The sequence below is a fragment of the Carassius gibelio genome, chromosome A14 (assembly GCF_023724105.1).
Source record: "Carassius gibelio isolate Cgi1373 ecotype wild population from Czech Republic chromosome A14, carGib1.2-hapl.c, whole genome shotgun sequence".
NCBI classification, from domain to species: domain Eukaryota; kingdom Metazoa; phylum Chordata; class Actinopteri; order Cypriniformes; family Cyprinidae; genus Carassius; species Carassius gibelio.
The window spans coordinates 7197087-7216861 of record NC_068384.1 but is presented as its reverse complement, the minus strand read 5'-3'; the positions used below and the strand labels follow the sequence as shown (position 1 = coordinate 7216861).

At 34.2% G+C, this 19775-nt stretch overlaps 1 protein-coding gene across 2 annotated transcripts in view; it reads left to right on the top strand.

The window, feature by feature from the left end:
* Positions 1–380: 380 nt before the first annotated feature.
* The window catches only part of LOC128027371 (ecto-NOX disulfide-thiol exchanger 2), a 255254-nt gene continuing 235859 nt past the window's right edge, over positions 381–19775 (top strand). The window contains exon 1 of one of the 2 annotated variants that reach the window (XM_052614932.1): positions 381–446. The gene's annotated coding sequence lies outside the window, so the exon portion shown is untranslated. The remainder of the gene's footprint in view (positions 447–19775) is intronic. The other variant, XM_052614934.1, reaches the window with a different exon arrangement.

The window sequence follows — 19775 nt, the reverse complement described above, 5'->3', positions numbered from 1 at the left end:
CTTAACTTAAAACTTTATTCCAGTGAAAAAAAACGAATTATATATATATATATATCTTACAAAATGCGTAGCTTCTCGGTTTACTGTACAAGCTCACACTCGCTGTAACTTGTTCAGTGCTTTAAGGTACAACAGCTAAAGGGTATTTATTTATTCTTAAACTACACATATTATTACCTTAAATCTACATAAAAGTTCATGTTAGTATCTAAAGTGTATATATTAGTACATGTTAAAAGGATATCGCCCCGTCACCAGCCCAGAACTACATTTCCCAGCAGCCTGTCTGGTTCACACCTGCACCTCGTTAATCGGCACACCTGTTACTGATCACTTCATTTCTCCATGCTATATAAACATGTCACAGCACAACTTTCTGGTTTCATTCCTGTTTCTCCAGTTCTCCAACCCTGTGTTCGTGTAATTCTCCAGTCTACCTGCTGATGGTGAGTTTTTACGTCTTTTGGTGAACGTCGACCTGTCGTCTTTGTTCTTCTGTCCTCATATCCTTATGCCTACAAGGGAAAAGGAAACCAATTATCAGAAGTTGTTTTCATTTGAAGACTGGACACTTACCTGAGTTGCTGTTTGAAATTGCCCAACTCTTTAAGATAAAAATGTAAAAAATTCTCTTTTTTTTTGTGATTTATCACTAAAAATCTTAATCTAAAACTCGTTTTCTTTCAACTAACACAGGTCTTGTATTTCTTTTGGGAACTGATTAGTCTTAGGCCTCATTGATCTGAACGTATGCACCTTAGTTTTCAAATGTTGCTGTTTATTATCAATTATTTATCTGTGCACATCACTTTGTAAAATCATAATCCCTTTTTATCTTCAGTCAAAAGCATTAACATATCTGCTGCCTCGCAGTGACTTTTCTTCTCTGACATGTTCTTCAAACTAACATGAGATCACAGCAACAATGCACACATTGTCCAGTTTTACTCATTTTATTTTTTTCGTTCCCTGGGATATAAGTATGTCTCAATAGGGAAGAATTTTTTTTATTTTAACAATAAATCTTAGACTTGCTAACACAGGCATTAGATAGCATTACACCAATCAAATAAATGTTACGGGAACAGTTAAACTATGTAAACTGTTACTGAATTCTACTGTAAATGTAGTGAAGATAGTAGAGGCACAACGAAGGGTGTGCGATTTATTGACAAAGGTAAATCTTAGTTGTTTTTCTGTTTAAAATAACTAAACAACATTTAGCTTGGTGTTACTTTTTTTTTTTTTTTTTGCACTGGTACATTGGCTGGTTCAGGCCTTTTTTGTGTGTCTTTTTTTAAATTAACTCAATATCCACTTGTTTGTTGACCCTTTTAAATTTAAATTATGAACGGTTTAAAATGTATCACATTAATTAAATGACACTGTTGCTTGTATGATATTATAAAAATGTTTTAATTGCATTCTAGGCGACATCACAAAGAAACATTTTTTGCAAGTGACATTCGATAATGTCAGCTTACATATTGTTAAAACAATTACAATATCGCAGACGAGAAATATCACACTACCTACTTTTCACACGTGACCTATTTGTGAATCTCAGCATGTTTTTCTGCTGTCTGTAGGCCTCTTTTACCACTGAATTGCATTTTGAGATCTGTAACTCAGCTGAATACAATTTTTTGAGATCCCTGCCTGTTGCTCTTTTCTATTGTGGCCATCAAGCTTTTTTAAAAGCGAGAACACGTTTATACTCCCAACACTGATGCATTTTCAACTGACAATATAAAGCTCAATTGCACCCATCACAATGCATTTTTTCTTCCTGCCTCTAAATGTATTCACATTTTTTTAAATGTGCAGTCCATAGTTTCCTGCGTACAATGTTCTGCTTTTCAGTTTCCAGCTCAGAACGCTCTATTGTCTGGATTTATTGATCGACCTTTCCACATCATCTGTCTCTACAGGCAGAATCCAAGCTGAGGTCTTCTGCAGTTCAGCTTTTTTCCAAGACTAAGACAAACTTTAGGTGATTATGTGCCGACGAGCCTGAGTTTGAATAGCTGGGATCTTTGGCCTTGAGATGAAGCCTGTAGGTCTCTCGTAACACGCTGTCACATGATGGCAGCCGCTCACAATTGGGTTAAAAGCTCTTCCCGCTTCCACTCCTCCATCACTGTCACCGTTAGAGATGTTTAGCATGGTAATACAATGCATGAATTATTGCCTAACTGCTTAAATCATCAGAAAGGAAATTAAACCCTTTTGTAAGTCTTTGTAGTAATGTCGTTTTCATTCGTATATTATTACAGCTTGGTTAAAAGGGCTAATACAGTAGTAATCCATTTTTATGTTATAAATGCTTATTACATTTATCTTTGGAGTAGCTGATTCTTATCAGGATTATTATCATTAACTAAAACCAAAACTATAAAAATAATTCTAAAAACATTACTTGAAATAAACATTTAGTAAAATCTAGTAAGAATAAAAACACATTTAAATTAGGCGACATTTCTCATTTTAATTTAGCTAAAACTAAATAAAACAACTAAGTCTTAATAAAAAAAAAAAGTAAAAAAAAAAAAAAATATATATATATATATATATATATATTTTTTTTTTAAGTTAATAAAAATTACAAAAACACAAAATGACTAAAACTAATATTAAAATGAAAACTGAAAATATAAAACTAAAATCTGAATCAAATCATTAAAATTGTAGTTACATCTCTCTCTCTGTATGTGTGTGTTGTATAGTCTTTGTAAGTATACCACTTGTTCATTTAAATATGCAAATTAATACATAAAAAAAAAAGGTTATAGGAGTTAAAAAATTCTAAATATTAAAAACCGTAACCGTTAATCATTGGTAATAAAAAAACAGTGAATCTGATGCTACAGTAGTTAGACTTGGTGGAAGATAATATACAGATAAAAATGTGCCGTTTCAATTCAACTGATATTTCATGTCGACATATTTATTAATTTGTTGATCAGCCGTGTAATATATTGTGTATATTGTAATACAATTGAGATATTGTGTGAGGTGTCAGATATCGTTATCACTAAATAAACCTCAACGGATATTCATACGAGGATGCTTAAAGGGATAGTTCACCCAAAAATGAAATGTTGTTAATTTACAGTAATTTATGCCTTTAATGCAATATTCTGATAGTCACGTTGCTGCTTTCTGTTTGCAAACATTACTATATAATGACGTTTTCTCCAACCAATTGAAGTTACAGGGAACGTTCACGTAACTGACACTATTCACCTTTAAAACTCAGCGGACCAGCAAACAGCCAAGTGATAGCTTCATAAAACTCATAATGGCCCTTACTTCTCATTTGCAGGGTAACTACCTTTGGATTTAAACAGTGTTGCCTTGTGTCAGTATTGCGCTGTATTGGTTTCACCGAAATGCTTCGGCTCTCTGGGAAGAGGTGGTGTATCACTCCTAATAAACGGCGAGTGGAGGAAAGAGGGAAAGACACGCACCCCTGCTGAGTAATGCTTACAGGAATCACAAACCGCATCCGCTCAGTCGAGCATCTTGGAAACACACATTTGCTTGTCTTCTCGATTGCATGTGCTGGATTAAGAGGAGGTTTAGTTAATTGGAATAAATGGTAATCTTTTTCCACATGCATCTGGCAAACAATCAGAGCGGTAGAGAAGATGTGGGTTACACATTAGCATTGCCTCAGTCCAGATACGTATGCTTTTGTCATATACATGAATTAATAAAAAAAGAACCTATTTTTAAAACATTAATGCGGAAAATAGACCATAAAATATCTAGAGGGTAACAGAAAATCAGCTTCATCCTTGCACGAAATGTGCCTGGTAATAAGATAGAGAGGAACCTAATGCATCTGTCGACCATCAGCGTTACATATGTATAAGCTATGTATCTCTTCCAAACATACAGTATACTATACATCTGAAGTACATTTTAATTCTTAACAGACAGAAATAACTCATGCAGTGTACAAATCACATTATTAGCAAATACCCATGGCTCTGGTCTTTTTCGATCTATGTGCTGCATTTGACTTAGTTGACCACAACATTATTTTGTCATGCCTGGGGTCTTGTCTAGGACTTTTTACAGTGATTTCATTCATATTTGTCCAATAGGTGTTTTACTGTTTAATTGGGATATTACTCATCTACTAACACTCCTCTCAGTTGTGGTGTTCAAGCTTTATAATGGCATTGGAAATAGTGGTCGAGCTTTCTGAAGCAAAATAAAGTGCATCCATCCATCATAAAAAGTGCTCCACAAGGCTCCAGGGGGTAAATAAAGGCCTTCTGAATCAATGCATTTGTGTAAGAAAAAAAGTCCACATTTAAAATTTTATAAACCGTCGTTTTATAAACGATCTGACCACAGACCACACTCAATTAGATTTATCTCTGATCACCAGAGATGCTGTTATCTGTGTTATTCCATTGATTCTGTCACGGTGCACAGAAGCTGCCAGCTTCATCATTTTGAATGTGGCTCATCACGCACAAAGTCATGCTTTTGTTATGATTTTCAGCATCAGTCTCCCTGCAGCTGCATGGTGAGTATTGTTTTTGCAAATCGTCTTTATTGAGCTAACACTGTGGTTCTCAATTCCAATCCTCACGTACCACTGCTTTGCATATTTAGTCTCTCTTTATTGAACACCTGATTGATAACCAGCTCGTTAGAAGAGAGCTGCATACATTAACGGTGTTCAGAATGACATTACAGAGTCTTACTACACAAAACTTACTAGAGAAGTGTGAAATATGAACAACTGAGCCAACAGGGTTTTTGAAAGTGATAGGAATTTATTCAAGCACCGGCAAGTCAACTTTTATAAGGAGATATTATATCCATTATTTTTTAGATGTTGGGTTGCTTTTCAGAAAGTTGAACTCAGAGATATGTGCGCTAATTAAATTGAGGAGTATTGTTGTTTGATGATAAAAGTGCTTTTTCTTTTCCCAACTTAGAATAGAGAGAAGTTTAATTAATATAAAAAAAATGTGGGTGAAAAGAGTAAACTCTGAAAAGAATAAAGATTAAAATTATGCACACCTACATGAGATGAAAGCTTCAGACATATTTGTGGTCCTCCCTCATGGTGACTGCATTTTTAGACCCAATGACAAGCTGAATACTCTTTTTCCTTTCAGTCAATTATTTTAATATAATCACTTTTGCGATTTTCAAAACAAATTCCTTGTTTGCAATAAAACTCTTTCTGATTCTGATACTAATTGACAGATAATTTATTCAAAAATGTCAAACATTACGTTTCAGAAAATTTCACAGAAAGAAAAGTTTTTTTATTTTTGTATAATTCTTCATCCACACCATTAGGTGTCAGTATAAAGTCAAAATCACAGTGTGATTTTTCTAGAAAAACAAATGATTCGTTTCGAAAACGATTTCTAAGAAACACCATTGAAAGTTTAACAGAAATCACCAAAGCACACTCGTAGCCAATCATCAATAAGGGGGTGTGTCCAGTAGTGTTCAGGGAGGAGTCTTTCTTAAATTGAATGTTTGTTAATTTGGGGGCGGGGCTATCAAGATAGGGATGTGATCGTTTTGGCATGTTTTTCAAATATCAAGTGTTTTTCAGAAATCGCTTAAGTCAAGTCACCTTTATTTGTATAGCACTTTATACAACACTGATTGTGTCAAAGCAGCTTCACAGTGTAAAACAGAAAAATAACAAACAAGTCAGTATTGCTCCGTTAACACATAGCAGTAACTTCCTAACTCTAGTGCATAAATCAGTTTGAAGTAATTGACTGAAAGTAATGTTGTCCCAAGAACAATAAATTCACACTGGCCAAAGTATGTTATATATTTGCTTGCCTCGCATTGTCCTTGTTGTGTCTCCTGAGTGCTGAAACTGTCAGTGGAGGTAACTGAGGGTGTGTGTGTGTGTGTGTGTGTATTAATGAGAGAGAGAAAGTCTGTGAAGGACAGTGTTCAGCTGATGTTATCTGTAGTATCTGTACCTTATCTCAAAAATAGTCCTTTACATGACAAAAACTTTTCACTCCCGTACAAGCTCTACATCGTTAACAAAAGCGGAGACAACAAATCCCTCTCCTCCTTCACTCCCTGAAGGCGATCACTTTAGTGCAATATGCAAACTAGAGCTTCATGCTTTTATACTCTCATGCCTGAATTAATGAAATCCAGTATACGGATTTGAGCTTGTGCCGTAAAACCCTTTAATACCAAGATCAACATTTGAATGTTTCTGTTGTGTCATTGCTTCCTGCTGTGATGCCTGAAATATTACCAGACACTTCAATATGTTTGCTTTTATTTCCTACTGTGGAAGGATTTAATATCGGCCGCACTCATTGCACACTGTGATTGAAAGTTAATGCGAATAGCTTCTCGCGACCCATTTTACTTCTGTAATGTGAATGAAAAAGGACATTTAAGAAAACAAATGTTGGGCGAGATTTGAATGGATATTGAAAAGAGGACGTTGCATGCCAGAATGAAGATAAATGTGTTTTATCTGTGGAAAAACTAATACAGGAGTCGTCACAAACAGGATCATGAAAGTTCGGTTGGTAGTCTAAGCAGGTATTTGTTTTAAAACATTTTTATTCCTTATATTGGTTGTTGGATGTTGAATCTGAATGTAGTTCAGTGATGTGGCTACTGGTGATTGTTAGTGGATGCAGTGTTACACATGTTTATTCATGTATTCCTGGTTTATATTAAAACAACAATTGGAAGCTCAACAAAGAAATACAGACAGACATGTCTGATGAGCCGATTTTACACAGACACTCATTTACATACTGCATGATAATCATTTGCAGCAAGGTCAGTGTCAAGTGGCCATGCACAGACATTTTAGTGAGGTGTTATAAAACTAAACAATTGCTTTAAATTCACATTTATATATATATATATATAAAAAAAGGATGGTTAAAGTGCTATTTTTGTTGCTGATTTTTTTTTATTGATTTAGCATTTTTCTCACTGTCAGGGTCGACCTAATGTCACCCACATAATGATCGTTCTCTGTGTTTGCAGCTTTATATATTCAGTAGTTCTCATGGTTTTGGCAACACAAGACCGACTCTGTGTTTAATGACTCTCTGAGGATTGGATCTAATCCGTAAACGTGGGTTAACATCCATACAGAGTTTGCTTTATTAAAACATTGAGAACGATAGGTTCATTTGGCTGTGTTTATTAGTAATTCTAATGAAATGTATGTCAGTGGCTTGTCATGTTAATGAACAACACTCTCTGGTCATTTCAGGGATTTGCATAAAATATAAATCTTTGAATACTGCTTTCAGTTTCCTTTACACATTACACTCTTAAATGATGACACTCAGAGGACTGACAACGCTACAAATACAAAAACAACAAAAATGCAAATGTGGCCTGTTGTTAGGTAGACATTTAAGTTTAAAAAAACATTTTAGCCTGCTCTTCCTTAAGCACAGCACTGCATTTTTAAAGTGATGGTTCACCCAAAAATGTACATTTGCTCACCTTCAGGCCATCCAAGATGCAGATGAGTTTAATTTTCATCAGATTTGAAGATCCAACTGGCTTTGAGTGTAAAATAGTTTATATAATTTAAGTTAACTTTCCAAAAGTTTCCAAAAAAATCTAGAATCTGTTCATAAATTCAGTCGAAATATTCTGCCTCTTTCAACCCTAATTAAAATTAGATTATAGTTATTTTATTATTTATATATTTTTTTTACTTTAAATCCTTTATCTTGCCACAAGACCCAATGTTCAAAACATGGTTACAAGCTTGACTTTATGATATTCTGGTCTGTACACTGAAAAAAATAAAAATAAAACAAATTTTCCCTCAGAAATCGCTAGTAAACTTTGCAAACAGTTACAAAGAAACAGCAAGTAACACATTGTATTATCTATCAGTGTGCGATTTATTTATAGTCTACAATAGTATCGTAATTGTTGTTTAAACCATATTCGGTAACACTTTATAATAACTGCACACTATTAATCATTAATTAAGCATTAGTTAACAGATATTCATAATTTGTAAAGCATAAATAGACATTAATAGGTAGTTTATAAATACAGATATAAATTTGATTTAAAAGCATATCTATAATGTTTAATTTTATAGTAATACTTTTTTTCATTCTCATTGAAGTATAGCATTGCCAGTGATTAATAAGATCACAAGAAATTGTAATTACATGTAGTAAATTCAGGTAGTTATAAAGCATGTAGTAGTGGTCAGTTAACTATTTAAGTGAGCTCATCTAAAGTGAGGACTAGTTATGCCTTGTAAAGCATTTATAATGGATATTTATAAAGGCTCAGCTATATTCTCAACAGAAAAAGGACACAAACACAACACAGTGATACAGAACGTAGAAATATTATAAGCCTTTAAATCTCTCTTGTAAAAGCTTTACAAAGCATAGATAGTCCTCACTTTAGATGAGTTAAAAAAATAGTAAACTAACAACTACATATGGTTTATAACCACCTGAATTAACCCTGAATTACAGTAGAAATACATATTAATAAACAATTTATTAACACAGTAATTATTACTATATGTCTGATTAATAAGATGTATGAATGTGCATTTAAATTGTTTATTAATCATTTACTTACAATTTCTAAGTGATCTTATGAACCACTGTCAACTCCTTAATAACTGGTGTGTAAATAATGCTATACTTAATTTAGAAATGATAAATTGACCATTAATAAAGTATGAAAAAACAATTATTAAATACATTATAGATATGCTTTTAAATCAGGTATAAAGCATTTATATCTGTATTTATAAACTGCATATTAATGTCTATTAATGCTTTATAAATGATGAATTAACTTTCTAATGCTTAACTAATGATTAATAGCTTGCAGTTATTATAAAGTGTTACAGTCTCATAAAGGATTTAGTCTAATAAAGGATTTAGTCTAATACATTTATAATTCAAGATGGGGGGGGGGTGTCTGCATATGACTCATATTTTCTTTAAAATTTATATCGTCTGATGTAGTTAATATCACAAGAGTGAATTTTGTTCTCCAAAAACCAACATGATTGCAAATGCGATATTGATTTAATGACCAGCTCAATAAACAAGAAGCAATTATTATGTGACTTACATTTTAAGAAACTACAGTTCTTGTTTTTGCTGCATTTCGACAATAAAAATAGTTTCGAACAAAGCAGCAGAACTGTTTTGCGTCTCTGAGCAATGCACAACCGTGTTTTGTTACCGAATCAATCAGCAGTTTGAATGAATCGGTTGAATGAATGACTCAATGACTCATTCGTGCAGTGATTTGCCGCCAACCTACTGCCGATTTTAGGTTTGTATTTAAAGTATATTTTCCCTTTTCCCCCAAAATCCTTACAAATATCGGTATTCAACAATTGTTTTAAATTAAAAATTTTAATATGCATTTGTAACTATCTTAAATGCATTAATCTCCTGCATTGAACAGTCAGATGCAGATTCTGTGCCACCTCACCTAATTATCATTATCGACACAATTCCAGACAATATAGAGATGTACGTTTATTTTATTTTTTTATTATTTTTTTTTGTCATTATCACACACCCCTACAACCATCTATAACAACTCCTCAGTATGCTGCATTTTCTTTTAGGTATTATTCATGTCCATAGCACGAACTGTGTCGAACAGGATACATTGCACATTTTAATATTCAGAGTTAAGACTTTAAAACGAATAGTATTTGTGATACTCGTTTTCTTAAGGACCACATTGTATTGATGGTTTAATTAATGCAGAATCAATGCAATTCTCTAGTGCTTTTGCAATAGCCATCCTCCAGTATACAGTACAGCACACGTATTGCATTTTATGCTCCATTCAAATGAACAAACAATATGGGAAACTGGCTTTCAGCCCCGATTTGATCTTATTTGTGTATTTAGTTGTTAGTCGATACATTAGCGTTGACTCATGACTATGCATCTATTTTTCTTTTAAATAGCTGATGTGACTGCAAAATGTTCACACGTTTGGTAGTTTTTAATAGGGATCTGTCAGCAATGTGAAACTTTATGTAACTTTACCAAATATAGCTAGACACTCCCACTGCAAGATACACATTGGCTGCTATTGTAAACCTTTAAAACACTAACTTACATAGGAAGTAGAATTATTTTAGCCAGGTTTTTTAGGAAACACGAGCTTGCCCAGCTGCACTGGGGGTGGAAATAAACCTCCAAGTCCAACCTCTGGTGTTGATTGTGAAGGTAATTGGAAAAGTAGGTTGCGCAGGAGGTGGCATATAGAGTGTAATTGAGTGCAGAACTTCTGAAAGTCCTCAGCGAACCTTTAATGAAATTTCATTTGGCATCATAAAGAGGGCAACTTCAGCATCATGACTGACTCATCCCTCACTTGAAGTGTGTAGGTTTGATTTTGGCATTTTTGGTAGCCATTAGCTCTGGATTTTTCTCACATTGGTGCCCTTTGTTTAGTCACGAGGTGTCAAACATTGGCGATAATCGTGTGCTATATTCATGAACAAGTATGTAACCAGTGAAACGGTCCGTGTCATTACATCAATAGTGCTATATCCCCCTACTTTCTACATAAAGCTGTAATATATCCACAGCCAGCACAATTGCAATGTAACTAATATGATAAAATAGTCTTTCAGTATTACGATAACTGTGATTTCTGAGCTTAATGGACTTTAGTGAATATGGTGTTGTTGTTTGTGAGTGTGTGGCCGTTATTGCTTTCCCGGATTAAAGTTGGATGTGAAATACTTGCTGGGTCATGATTCTTCTGGGATCCAGACATCCGGGACAGGACCTGGAGCTATTAGCTGTTATTGCCATCGCTCTTTCTCTATCAGCCTTCTGCTCCGGAGTAAATTTCAGCAGCTGAACTGATGACCACAGACTCGGAGGTCGAACTCTTTAGTTGATTTCTGAATAGCTGTTGTCGTCTGATATGAGTCTCCTCCTGCAAAAGCGAGTGCAGTGCATGCTGGGGTGTCCCATCTCTCTCTGTCAGGGCTTTGTCATGCATTGTCACTGACCCGCACCTCACAGTGGCTGTCACGCCGGGCATTATAATGAGCTCCTGCCCTGTCATTTCCACCTCCTTCCCTCCACGCTTCTGCCTGACAGAAATCAAACAGACAGTCACCAGAAAATGTTCTGGGATAGTGAGATGCACCAGCTAAATCTAGCTCTTTACCAGTTATTGCTGGTACAGAATCTACTTGTTTGCTTTAACCTCTGATCTGTTTATCCAATCAGCTTTGCTGAAACAGTCTTGACAAGAGATTCAAAATACTATTCCATTCTAGCATGTCACATTTAAGCCAATGTATTACTTGCCATTTATATGTAAATAACTCTGAAATTTACTAGCAAATTTACTTACATTTTATTATCAGTTAGTCATCTCTTCCTGTTTTAATGAGACTCGGTGTTCTGAATTGGTCAGTTTGATTTGAGTTATTTATTTACTTCCGTGTGTGTGTGTGTGTGTGTGTGTGTGTGTGTGTGTGTGTGTGTGTGTGTGTTACAGTGATGCAGAGATGTTGTCGTTGTTGCTGTTTTTGATTGATAGTGCTCTCAAAAAGAAAAAATTCTACTCCACGATATTTGTTCTGTAGTTTTGCTTTGTTTTGTTTGATTCATTGCAGGTTTTCTCTTATTTCATAGTCCAGGGTTCCCTTACGCATGGATGCACATGCATACTCTTCAAAAACTATGCTTATCGGGGACATGCTGAAATCTAGAGATTACTATGTAATCAAATAAAATGTGTGATAATGTACTGCATGTTTGTACTAGTTTGCTTATTGTGACAATTAAAATCCTTGTCACAGTAACAGGAAAATACACTTCTAACGAAGTTTTGGAACGGTAGTTTCAGCCACATAAAACAAGGTTTTAATGCTATTTGATCTATATTTTTTAGGAAACACGCACACACAAAAAAAATACATCTTATGTCTAAACATTGTTGACCACAGTGTGACCACAGCTGGCTAACAATGCCTTTTGGAAACTCTCTCCGGGCTTGAAATGACTTGAAGGTGAGAAAATGTATCACCTTATTCTTTGTGTGTATGTGTGTGTGTGTGTGTGTGTGTGTGAACTTTCCTTTTTAAACCGAACACATTTATTTATGTGGAATCTTTTGCTTGAAGTGTGCTTGTGATGCATTTCTGTAAAATGCATGCGGCTTGGTTTGACCTTCTGTTATCTAATGCAATGACATTCATACATTTTTCAGTGTAGCAGATAATTGTCAGGGGAGCATGATGTTCCAGGAAGCTTTGCTCTTTCCCCTCTCTGTTGGTGTGCTGATGATGATGATGAGCGAGGAGCGTGTGCTGTCATACGTGGCTCCTGACGACAGACAAGATGAGCTGGAGGTTAGTGAGATCCTGACGTTTCCTTATTGCAGCTCACCTCTTCCTTTATAATTGGCTGCTGTTGATAAGATCCTAGCGGCGGTGGCGGCTCTCAGACAGCGATAATGCCAGCTTCAGAGCATCAGTCGATAGATTAGGTCCACTAGACAAATTCCTCTTCATTGCCTGCCAACACTCTGTAATGACGCTCTGACATCAATCTCAGAGAGTGTTACCGTATATACACACACTTGTGTCATCGGCGTCTGCATGTCTCACACCAGCCAAATCCATTTTCTTCACGTTCTCAGGAAGCCTCCATGTCCTCCGTGAAATGATGTCTGACTCACAGACCATGGAAAACATCATGGAAGGATATACCGCATTTTCCGGACTATAAGTCACACTTTTTTTCATAGTTTGGCTGGTCCTGCGACTTATAATCAGGTGCGACTTATTATCAAAATTAATTTGACATGAACCAAGAGAAAACATTACCGTCTCCAGCCGCCAGAGGGCGCTCTTTGCTGCTCAGTTCTCCTGTAGTCTACACTGAAGACAGAGCGCCCCCTAGCGGCTGTAGACGGTAATGTTTTCTCTTGGTTCTTGGTTCTAAATAAATGCGACTTATAGTCCAGTGCGACTTGTTTTTTTTTCCTCATGACGTATTTTTGGACTGATGCGACTTGTACGAAAAATACTTATTTTTTTTTTTTATTTTTTTTTTTTTACAATCTACTAACACCCTACTGACTGTTAGGAATGGACCTTCAATGTATCTTTTTTCCCTAAAAGTCATATGTTTGCTTGTGGATCAGAATTCATACAAATTTGCCGCCGATTCACCAAATTCGTAAAATAGTTGCATTTTCTCATGAGATCTGTTTAGCTGCATTGTGGAAAAAAAAAAACATTTAGTAAACGCTTCTGTAGTTTTAAGTGACTCACTTTTGCTAATTGTTTGTTAAGGTGTTGATGTGATTTTTATGCATGAGTAATAACAGATTAGCGTGTATGAGTTGTAAACATATTTTGTCGTTTTCGTGAGCACTTTAATATGATACACAAAAGCAATGTGATTTTCATATTTAGCATGTCAAACTTAAAAGAAACATTAAAAATAATGCTTACTGTGTTTAGTAGCATATCGCTTTATTTTATATCACTGGAAAACTGGTGAGACATGGTAAAGAAAACAATTTCTAACTTTCTTGCATTCTACCTTCAAACCTTTTGTCCTGTACCTAGACATTTGAGTAGTTCTGCAACATCAGACAGGAGCATTTTGACGTGTTTGACTTCAAAAGAGATCGAATAGATTAAAGGCAAGAAGGATGTCAAGTTTTCCCCGAGCAGCGCTTACACTAATACATCTTTCCCTCCTGTTTAATGAGAGATTCTTCTGTTTAAGTGTTAAACAGATCTGCTTGTCTGTTACACCTGCTGCTTGAAAGACATTACACACAGGAAGCAGGCCAGACATGCATTCATGAAGCTTTCTGACAGCTGCACTGCTCATTTTTGTCCCCTCAGTGCCAAAAAAATAGAAAACCTAAGAATGTTTCTCTTATGTGGGAAGAGTGAATTGCTGAGCCTGTCAAAGACGCATCCCTTTGGGAGAACAAACCCAGGGGGTACAAAAAGAAGCATCACTAGGGACTAAGTGGTACTGTACCAACAAACAAAACTGATTCAGTTCCCAGGGAATTATGCGAGAGCAAGACCGGGTATATGTTATAGGAGAATCTGAAAATCAAGGATCAGATGTCTCCATGTGAACCGAATGTGTAATGAGGACATCACCTGTGTATCTCACCTCAAGCCAAGTCTAAAACTTTGTTTCTATTAATGCAATACTATGAATCACAGTCGTCTAGTGTCCCATTGGCTTGAATTATTGCCAGTTTAGCGTTTAAGTAATTTGCACCAAAACAAAAGATAACATCTATCTTTATAAATGGATCATTGAATCATTGATTCAAATGATTTGTTCAAAAACAGGTGTATTCAGGGACAAAACACTGCAGTGTTTCTATGAGAAGCACAAATGTTAAGTATATAAACTATTTTTGTTGGCAAAAACAACAAAAACAGACAGTATTGTGTCTAAAATGTAACTCACTCAACATTAACATCTTGTTTGTTGTAAGTTAAACTTCAGAGAAAGTCAAATGTTTTTAATTAGAAAAAAAGTTGAATATGTGGTAACAAATAGTATAAAGATAGTGTTCAGATGAGTTCAGAATGCATTAATATTTTAAGAGAAACACTATGCAGACATACTAGCGTTTATAATAAACAGCTACTTCAGTAAAGAAAGATGTGAGATGTTTCTTATGCAGTAAACACTAGTGTTAATGTTAGGTAAAAAATTTTAACACTAAGTTGCTTTGGACAAAAGCGTCAGCTAGGGATGCACGATAATATCGGCACAACATCGGTATAGGCCGATAAAAGCTTAAAATGACCATCATCGGTATCGGCCGATATGAATATTTCTGCCGATGAGCCAAACCGATATTCTCCAAGTGAAATAATTGACCTGTTTTTCAGGTGTGAATGTCTGTCTACATTTGTAAAATAATACATTTATGGTAGAATCAGTACAGAAGAGATACATGGATTTCTCTTCAGTAAAATTAAAGTTTAAATATATCAGGCGAAAATGTTTATATGTATCGGTATCGGCCAAAATTATTTTGAAAATATCGGCATATCGAATATCGGCCAAAATCCAATATCGTGCATCCCTAGCATCAGCTAAATGCATAGATTACATTTTATTTGTAATTTTTAACACCATAATGTTCCAAGGTGTTCTCTCATTCAGAGACAAACAACACTGAGATGTCTTTTTCACCTTATAAGCAGACAACAGTGGCTTGAAGGTCCATGATAGGGTTAAATGATGGCAAGGTTTAATGCATTCTCACTAATTGAAAACCTGCTGAATGAGATCTGTAATTTACTGATTGTACAAATCAAAGTTGACAAAGTAATCACAATAGTTGAGGCAAATTCTCTAAAGTTAGCTAAAGAGTGGTTGCAGTTCTCAGTGCACCTAACAATAGGTAAACTGTTATTTACAGAAGTTGTTGACTGGAAATGGTGCTGAGAAAGTTTGTGGTGCAGGCTTTAAATGTTATGCCATTAGAAGAGACCGCTTTGGTGCGCAATGCGACGGTTTGAGTGACCTGTGAAGACCTGGTGTAATTGTTAGGGAGACCCGCACGAGTGTTAGTGATGTGAAAGCAAAGGGTTCAGTTAATAGAGGAACATCAGCTGTGCACAGCCATTGTTCATGCTAAGATGAGGATCTTGACATTTTACTGAGGCTATTGTGCTCGTTACAATAAGATTTCCAGCATTGTAATCACTGGCTTTGACGAAACACAATGAAATTGTAGTGAATTAGCCTTTCTGAGAGTATTCCTCCACAGAAGCGTCTACATTCAACGTAAGGGTCAAGTGGATTCTTTACAGGATTGAATCTTAGTCATTTAGGAAAATGTATTCAGCTTGCATTCTCACTAGCATTCATAGGTGTTCATGTGTAGTGTTTACATCTATATGTTTGTATGTTTATGAACATTTAGAAATTTATTGACCGCCTCTGAAGCATTTATGTATACAAGCATAATAATGGAAAGTCCCATATGATTTTTTTTTTTTTTTTTGTGAATGAAGTTTTATTGTTACAGTTTAATATTACATAAAGTAGACAGGCAAGTGAAAGAAACTAATTAAAAATAAATAAATAAATAAATAAATAAATATAAATAAATATATATATATATATATATATATATATATATATATATATATATATATATATATATATATATATATATATATATTATACAAATTATGTAAATATTATGTAAAACAATGTTATTAATGTTAATATATTATATAAATGTATATGCAATGCTTCAAAAGTTCATACATAAAAAAATAATCAACTTTTATTAATAATTTATTAAATGCAATAAAATAAATCTGTGCCATTTATTATCTTGTCTTAAAGAACTAATAAATCTTAAGTAGTTAAGCAGTGCTTTTTCCATTGGTTAGGTTTTATCTTCCTCAGTTAAGAAAAATAGCATTTGAATGATACTTTTTCCACAGTTTTTGCTTGAACGTGTTACACATCTAATCATTTCTGTAATACAGTTTCATTTTAATTTTGCAACTTATAAAGCATTAAAATTAGTATTCATTTTACAAATTAAAACTAGTGTGTGAAATGGGAAATGAAAATTATGACATTTTTATTTTCATTTTTATTTTGCACCAAAACGTATATATACACAAATTATGTAAATATTATGTAAAACAATGTTATTAATGTTAATATATTATATAATTGTATATGCAATGCTTCAAAAGTTCATACATAAAAAAATAATCAACTTTTATTAATGTATTAAATGCAATAAAATAAAACTGTGCCATTTATCATCCTGTCTTAAATAACTAGTAGTTCTTAGTTAAGTAGTTTAGCAGTGCTTTTTTCCATTGGTCATGATTTATCTTCCTCAGTGATCCAGGACTGATTCCACTTCAAAATATACTGCTAAAAATAGAAATAATGCTTAAATAAAGGAACATTTTCATTATTAGCTCCCCAATCCATCTATAAATAAGTGATTAATCATTTGACCACTGTGTCACCTTTCTTCATCTTTGTCATCATAGCAGAATACCCTTTCTTTGCATATTTAAAAATAAGCCATGATTACAATCTTGATTGCGTTTTTTTTTTTTTACTGATTGTGCTCTGAATGGCTAATTCTGGGGTGTAATCAGCCGGATTTAATCAGTCTGCTCCTGTTAACTTGTATGCAGACTGATGATGGTTTAATATAATGAATGCATTGTGAATCCAGAATGTCTTGTGGACTGTGAATGTGGGTGAAGGGTTAATCATGTGTTGGTTATTGATAGCTGCTCTGTTAACCTCCTCAGGTCTTAGAGCTCAGAAGATACTGTCAGACCCGGTTTCTCCTGCTGTCTCCCTCTTGAAGCTCCTCACATGAACACACACATCCATTTCTTTCTTTACAAACACATTTTTGATGTCTAGAGCCATATTCCCATATGGGGCCAAAGAGGTGATTCTACATAATGCGACAAAATCCTATTCGAGATTTTAAAAGCTTGAACTGATTTTACATGTAAAGTCAATTCAAATGTATCTGTATAGTGCTTTTCATAATGCTCACTGTTTACAGAAATCATTATAGAGCTATGAGGAAATATAGTTTACATTTTGTGAAGATACAAGCCTTCATGCAGTTGAGATTTGCTATTAGTAGCCTATAAATCACTCTATGAGAGCATACTATACAGATAAAGTATAGTTTTCAACTTGCTTAGCAATAATACAGTCACATTTTACAAAAAATAAAAAATCATGCAGTTAAGATTTGCTTTCTAGTATATATCGCTTATTGTACTGTATGTGTGCAAATACAGATGGATGTACAGTAATATATATCTATCTTTTTGCATGAAGCTGTTCCGGTGCAATAATACGATTTATATTTCTGCATCGATACACAATCATGCAATCATTTCTGCAACTTAAGCTTGTTGTGAGATTTAAGAGTTGTGAGATTTAAACTCGCAATTGTGACTAGAATTTGCGATTGCAAGTTTATATCTCGCTATTCTTATGGATTCATATGGGTAGCAATATTTAATTTGGAATGTAATATGCAAAATGACAATGCAATATGTAAAATGGCAATGCATTTCTGTATTTACGTTTACATTTTCCAATACATTTGTGCAAAGCTTGGTGCAAATTGAAAACTAAATTACATACCGTATTTTTCGGACTATAAGTCGCATTTATTTAGAACCAAGAACCAAGAGAAAACGTTACCGTCTCCAGCCGCGAGAGGGCGCTTTGTTTTCCGTGTAGGCTAAAGGAGAACTGAGCAGCACAGAGCGCCCTCTTGCGGCTGGAGACGGTAATGTTTTCTCTTGGTTCATTTTTCTCTTAGTTCATGTCAAATTAATTTTGACTATGAAAATGCAATCGTAAGTGTCTTGACTGTGAGTGTTAATGCAATTAAGAAAAATAGCATTTGAATGATAATTTTGCCACAGTTTTTGCTTGAACGTGTTACACATCTAATCATTTCTGTAATACATTTTCATTTTAATTTTGCAACTTATAAAGCATTAAAATTAGTATTCATTTTACAAATTAAAACTAGTGTGTGAAATTATGTAATTTAATTTTCATTTTTATCTTGCACCAAACGTTGCACAAATGTATTGGAAAATGTAAATGTAAATAAAGAAATGGATTGCCATTTTACATATTGCATTGTCATTTTGCATATTACATTCCAAATTGAATATTGCTACCCATATGCTTCCATATATTCTGACATCTTTACTCAGAAGTGTGAGATATAAACCTGTAAATTATGAGGGGATTAAATTATTTTATTACAATTTTGACTTTATAAAATGCAACTGTGTGTTGTAAATTCAAAATAGTGATACCTAAACTTTCAGTCCTGAGAAAAAAAAGTTACATTTTCTCGTTTATATCTCAGAACTGTGACCTTAATACCTTGAAATTCTGATTTTATAACTTGAAATTGTGAAGTTTATATTACATAATTCTAAAAAAGTCGCAATTACGGTTTTCATTTTTTATTCACTGGCAGAAACAGGCTTCCATATAATCCAGACAGAAAAATATAAATTAAAATGCATGTTTAAATCTACAAATCACACTACTTTTGTTTACATATTTTGAGATATTTACATATTTTCTTCCACAGAGCCCAGCTGAAGAAAATGCAGCCTTGATTTGTTGTGTTATCTGTCTGCTTTGCATTTCTAAACGAGCTATAGTCATTATTCTGTGGTTTTATGTAGATTTCTCTGCATCTGTTCATATTCTTGTTCTGGCTTTGACATCTCTTCATTTAAAACCTCCAATCCAGATGGTGTCTTTACCTTACAACAAACGTTCACCAGTCTTATAATTTGGTAATATTTCACAAATTACTAAATGTCAAGGAGAAACAAATCCTGAAATTTTCTCAAAGGGAAATTATGCTAATGAGAGCTGGGCTATGAATATCGTATGAGATGTAATGTGCTGTTACCGTCCTCACTGCTGCTTGATTTATGACCACCAAAGCAAATATGTGCATCACATGCAATTTATACATAAATATGTGCAAATGTTTGCATTTTAACCTGTCCTGTGTTATAACATAGTTGTGTCTATTTATTATTATTCATGCTGAGCTCATTGCATTTGTCTTATTTCTTGTATCAGAGCTAACCGTGATGATAGATCGATCTCAAAAGAGGACGTCTCTGTTGACTTGAGGGTTGTATACAAATGGCATGGTGTGTTTTTATCACATTA